Consider the following 6332-nt stretch of genomic DNA (forward strand, 5'->3'; position numbering starts at 1 on the left):
TTGTAGAGAACTTTAAATTATTTATGTATTAATCCTCATTTTATTTAATGCTTTGATTGAATGAAATGTAATTTCATCTTAACATTTCCCTATTTTAGTGTATAATTTACATAATGAACGAAATATTTAAGGTTATTTAAGTTAGTTCATAATTGGTATTTATTTCTCGCAATTAGTAATTTAATGCAAAAATTAAAAACTACTTATTATTATTTCTACTGATCATTTAATTAAATTGTAGATTGCTCTTCGTTTGATTCTGAGTAGTTGAATTCGAAAATAGAAGTCAGTTTTCGTTCAAGGAGTCGGAGAGAGAAGCCTTGTTAGTTTGAATGTCGAAAAAAAATTAAAAACACATTGCATCTTTTGCTTTATGTTTAAATTTTTATCGGAATCAAAAAGATTGCGGTCGTTTTGCAACAGGACAACAGCGCCAATAGAAAAATTAGTTCAAACTTAGTTTTTTTTCCGAATTGAAATATACAAGTCACGTAGCTCATGCATCATAAAAATGTATAGGACTTTGAACCATATCTTTAATGCCTTTTAAAAAGTATAAAGGTGTATCGAGAATCATAAAGTAGAGAAAATCCCATCCACTTAATAAAAAAGGCTTACAACTTGGCATTTCAATTCATTTGGCTTTCACCATCGTAAAATAATAATTAATTTTGAAATTAATAGTAAAATAATAAGAAGAACGTCACAGAAATAATCTGAAATAATAACCGAATAGCTACTAGGTCAGAAAATAGTCAAGCCACGAATGGTGAATTTTTACAAATCATTCCTACAGCAAATTAATAATATAAAAAATAATATTATATAAAAATAAAAGGGCATAGCGAAAGTTTACGGTAGCCAATACTATTTTCAGATTCAATTAAGAAATTGTCGACTATTTTGACGCGCTTATCCTTCTAACGCGAATAATCGTAAAAAGCAAGCACCGCAGCGAGTGCAATGTTTAATTGGGAACTAACACTCCTAAGCTTTAGGTGTGGCTGGCAGGTTGGGTTGAAATTGTTTTCAATAGGACAAAAGCAAAGGTGACGTTGTGTGACGCAGAAAGTGAGTTGGTGACAGTGTGAGAAATAAGGCACTATTACCGGCCAATCGCCAGTTTCCCTGGTGACCACTTCATTATGTGAAAGTTTTTTCCCTTCAAGATTTAAGATCTTTAAAAAAATGCCATATTCAACCCTAAAATTGTTTGGTCTTTGCTTCTTTGCTGTGTGCTTGGCTTTGTGTCAAAAGAAGAAAGTCAAAAAAATCTAAAGCCATTACAGTTAAGGAAAATGTGAGTGATAGTGAGACAGATATAATTGCGAAAATTTGTAAGGAAGTTGGTATTTGTGATGACCACACTGAAATTTAATCTTATTACTAGTCAGTGTAATAATTGTGATAATAATATGGTAAATGTTAACTATAAAAGAGAAGGACTTAAGTTAGTTAATTCACCTCATTTCAATGTGATCCATTTGTGATAGTAGTGATTTTTTAAATTTAACATTGCTCAATAAAGATGTTTCTACATATTGCTAAAGCAGATTTATAGTTCTTTATTATTCACTCCAAAAATTTGAAATACCCATAATAACTAACCCACCCAAGCACATTTTGTCAAGAATAGATAATTTTACCATAAATTATGAAAGCCGGATTTTGAAGGTTAAAATGGTAAGCTTTGGAGAGTGAAAGGGAAGACGATGGAACAAGTGACTTTACTATAGTTAAAACGTGAGGATAGGTAATTTTCACCCATTGGCTCTCGAAATAGATCCATATTGGCCATTTTCTGTTTACCCTGAACCACGTAGCCGCCAACCGTAGAAGCTTATTAACCACTCGAATTACTTCTGCTAAAATCCAGTAGTTGACTAGCTTCTTTCGTTTGTCGTTATGAGGCTCTGGTAATGTTAACTGATTTCTTTTAAAATTTCTGGAACTTGATATTCAAGTTAGAGGTCGTTTAGGCAGAGGGTGCTTTTTCAATGACAGTCTTGAAAACACGTGTTTTTAAAACGCGTGCCTCGACAACTCGTATTTATTTAATTGGCAGACGATTGACGGCGCATGCTTTGATCTATGAAAGCGCATCGTCTACTTGGGACCTCTAGCCCGACCACAGCCGCAAGTAGCAGAAAGTTTTCTCTTACACATCTATTTGGGAGCTTTGGTTAGTATCATGTAATTTTGACAGTTCGGTTATATTTCTGCAGTTCTAATCAATTTTGTGCAAAAGTGGAAACATATTTATATAAGTACAATTTTGGTTAGAAGGGTTCAATCTTGAGAGGTCATTTATTTTTGGGGAGCTTTGGTTAGCAGTACCGAAATTTAGACGAGTCATTTACTTTGCGAAGCTTTGATCACTATATAGTGCTCGAACTAGGTAAGTATTTATTTGCAATTGTCCAGCTTTATTTAGATTAATGTAATCTTAAGAGGTAATGTTTTGTGTGTTAATTGGAACAATAGCCCCGCCACTCCCTTTGTTCCTCTTTCCGCCCCCTCTTAAAGTACTTTTTAAAGAGATTCCAATGGTGTTAATTATTTCCCGCAAAGCATTATTTAATAAGTTGGCAAGCCAAAATATACATGTACCTCTCCTCGGAAGAATTGTCCCTAGTGGTATTAATTTCTCGGGACAACCCTTAAAGATATCTCCGTAATTCAGAGTTATATACAAAAAACGTAATCCTGGTTTAATCCCGCCCGGTATAAAATAAAAGCAACAAGATCACGAGCCAAAGACGATCGAATGATACTAATAGACGATCCGCTGTCTACGAGGGCATTAAATTGAACTCCATTTTTTTGTGTAACAACATAATACGTCACTTCATGGGTCTGTGTGGCGTTGAAATGGCCGGTGGTCTTCTTGGTGTCGACACTCGTCGGTTTGACGTAGAAGTTGACCTTTTTCCCACAATAATAGCCAATTGGCCTCGAGCCACAAATCTTATCATCATTTGCAATGCAGTCCATAGGTGGTTCCTTTTTACTTAACATTACTGATATTGAGGGGTTCAAACCACGGGGGAATCAAACTTCGTTTTGAGAAGATTGCGCTGATTCGAATGCACGCGACTCGTAATATGGTTGGTAAACGTTTACAGGGTAGGGCTATGATTCACCGAAATTTCTCCACTTTCGAAACGTGGTGGTTGTAATCGTAGAGGCTGGAACTCTGTAGCATTAGGATTCATTCCCTGACGAGTCGAACCCGATTCATGGTGATATTTCTGCAACTGTAACTTTGCAATTTCAACAGCCAGCTTCGAAACAGTATTCTTCAATGACTCAATTTCTTCTTTCGAAGGTTTAGTCAGTCTTGTGATTTCAGGAGTACTAACAGTCGCTCATTGCGACGTTCCGTGAACATGGTTGCATGGGCGAAACTCATTCCGTCGTAATTCATTAAGTGCTTCGCACCGTTTCGTGACGGCCAAATCCTAATTCATCAAAGTTTAAATGTTTGTTCTACATATTGATTATAATATGTGTAAATAAATCAAAAGTATATTTCCAAAATTACAAACGAAATGGAATTTTTCATACTCAAATTACTTTGGGTATTATATCAAGAAAATTCAACGACGATGCTCGCTTATTAAGACTTTATTTTAAGCGATTTTCATGCCCAAGATTCAGTATTGTGGATGCCTACTTGCCTAGTGGGATTATTCTTACTGTCAACAATTATTGTCTGGAAGTACTACAATGAATATTAATGTATCAGCGTGGGTGTACAGTACAGAGATAGCCATACGGATTTGTTGCTAGTACTGTCAACTTCAGCGAGAAACGTATTAGAATCCCGTCATTTAACGAAAGTTAGTCGACTGTAGATAAGAAGCTTCGTACTGTAATGAGTTAGTGTACCATTTTTGACATGGAAGGCCAACTGATCAGCTCGTATCCAGTTTCAGGGAAAAATGCAAAAATTAAATTTTGTCCGTCTTCGAGTTAACGTTGTTTTTCGCACTTTACTCAAGAAATAATAAACCATTTCTTATGGGAACTTTATTTAAATATCATTATTTATAGGTAATTAAGTATTTTTAAGTTAAAATTATCATTATTGTAATTAATTTACTTGCAGTTGAATGGTAATTAACATTTAACCGTTAAGCCTTTGCTTCGTAGGGAAAATTAGCCTGTAGAACCCGATCATATATTCTCGGTTAATAACGTATTTAGTAGTATCAGAAAGAATTTTGTGGAAAGTGAAATTTAGTTTGAAGTTAATTTTGTTTTATCTCTTCCATAGGTTTTTTCACCCAGCTGGTTTTTTACAGAGTTAAAAAAAATAATAATTGAATTTTGATTTAGGTGTATCCATCTAGCATTGTGTAAATAATTTTGGGAATTTTAATCACAGTAATGAAGTATGGTAAATATTTGAATAATTTTTCATAACAATAAACGTTTTGGGCATTCAAACGTAATCCTCTATGTAAAGGCGTCTTAATTATTCAAAAGCTTAAAGAGTGAGTAGACTGAAATTATTGTTATTTGAGGATCAGTAGTGTACGAGCCATACCGTCGTAAGGTAGTACAGCCAGAATAGGACCGGAGACCCACCATTCAAGTACTGTTGATAAATGTGCTTACTTACACTAACAAGGAGACATCCCGAAGTGTAACCAACTGATTTTGTTTAAACTCGGGGGATTGGTAGACCTTCGTGTATCATGAAAAATCCTAAAGGGAATTTATTCAATGGGCAACCGTTTTGCCATGGCAACGAAAAATGTTTTTGACAACGCAAAATATTAAATTTTCCCATTGAAAATAACATGGGATTTTCACCTCAAATTGATCAAAAGTGGATCAATTTTGATGTTTTTTTTTGTCAATTGTTATCTATTTTTTCTATTTTTGGCATTTTCGAAATGTCGAAATTTGTTAAAATCCCATGTTATTTTCAATGGGAAAATTTCCATTTGTTGTTGTCAAAAACATTTTTCGTTGTCATGGCAAAACCGAGGGGTAAGACACTCTGCGAACTCGGTGTACACTGCCGTACCTTTGACAGTGCTAAATGGAACTCTCGAACTCTTGAAAATATGTACCTTTAACAGTGCTGAATGCACGAACTCAGTGTACAGATTATCTGAGACTGTCTTACCCCTCGGGTAAAACGGTTGCCCATTGAATAAATTCCCTTTAGGATTTTTCATGATGCATGAAGGTCTACCAATCCCCCGAGTTTGAACAAAATCGATGGGTTACACTTCGGGATGTCTAGTTGTAAGCGCGTTAGATTTTTTTTTAGTTTTTTAATATAACATATATTCATATTAATTGCCTTTGTGGCTATTTTCATTTACAATGTCTGTGTACTGTACATACATGAAAGATTTACCAAAATTAGCATATTTCACTTGCTTGCTAAAACCTGTTATACACCTATTATCTTGTTATCTAAGTCTTAATGGGAAATTAAAACTCAATATGACATAATATTTTGAAATAATGATGATAATTGGTTAAGTAAAATATTTAAGATAATATTCAATATTTTAAATTACATTAAAAAATATAATAATGTCTGTTCAAAATATATTTAAAAATAAAACCTATTTATTTTCTAACTTACGGCTTTTATTTTCAATTATAAATTTTGGGCAAAATTTGCCTTGGAGGCATAGCAAAGGGACAGCTATTAAATAAAAAATGCTTTTATCAAAGCAGTTGGAAGGTTGATTTAAGTGGTAGTTCGGATCTATTAAGGCACAGATATTCGAAATGTTTTAGAATTAAAGAGTTATTTTTTGGAATTATTTTAAAAAGCAAAATATATTTCTAAAATAATTTCCATTAATTTTTATCACCTTTTATATATTTTAAAACCCTTTCCTTAAATTTGAGCCTTGAAACTATAACAGTAAACTGATAAAATTTTAAATTTTAAAAGATTACGTGTAAAATTACAGCATTTAAATTGCTGAAACTGCGTCTATAGCATTGAAAATCAATGCCAGAAATAAGCGTTTCAAAAATATGGTGCCTTATCAAGCAAAATAACTCAGCTCGTAGTATGTCTTTTTCTTTCGAATTTTTTATCCCACAACTATATTTTATATCCATGGCGGCCGATTTTAAAATTCATTTTAAATATTTCCATTGGAATTTACATCATTCTGAACTAAACACGCGTACTCCTTTACAATTTAAAATTTTATATAAAACTGAAAATTTTACGTCCTACGGTAAATAAAAGATTTTTTAAACAGAGTAGCAACTAAAATGTAGGTGTTTGTCCACAATAAAATGCTTGGCTACTCAGAATTAATATGCGCTGATAAAGTGAAACGAAA

This window comes from Leiobunum rupestre, chromosome 2 (genome assembly GCF_980474605.1).
Source record: "Leiobunum rupestre chromosome 2, qqLeiRupe1.1.hap1, whole genome shotgun sequence".
In the NCBI taxonomy this organism is placed as follows: Eukaryota; Metazoa; Arthropoda; class Arachnida; order Opiliones; family Sclerosomatidae; genus Leiobunum; species Leiobunum rupestre.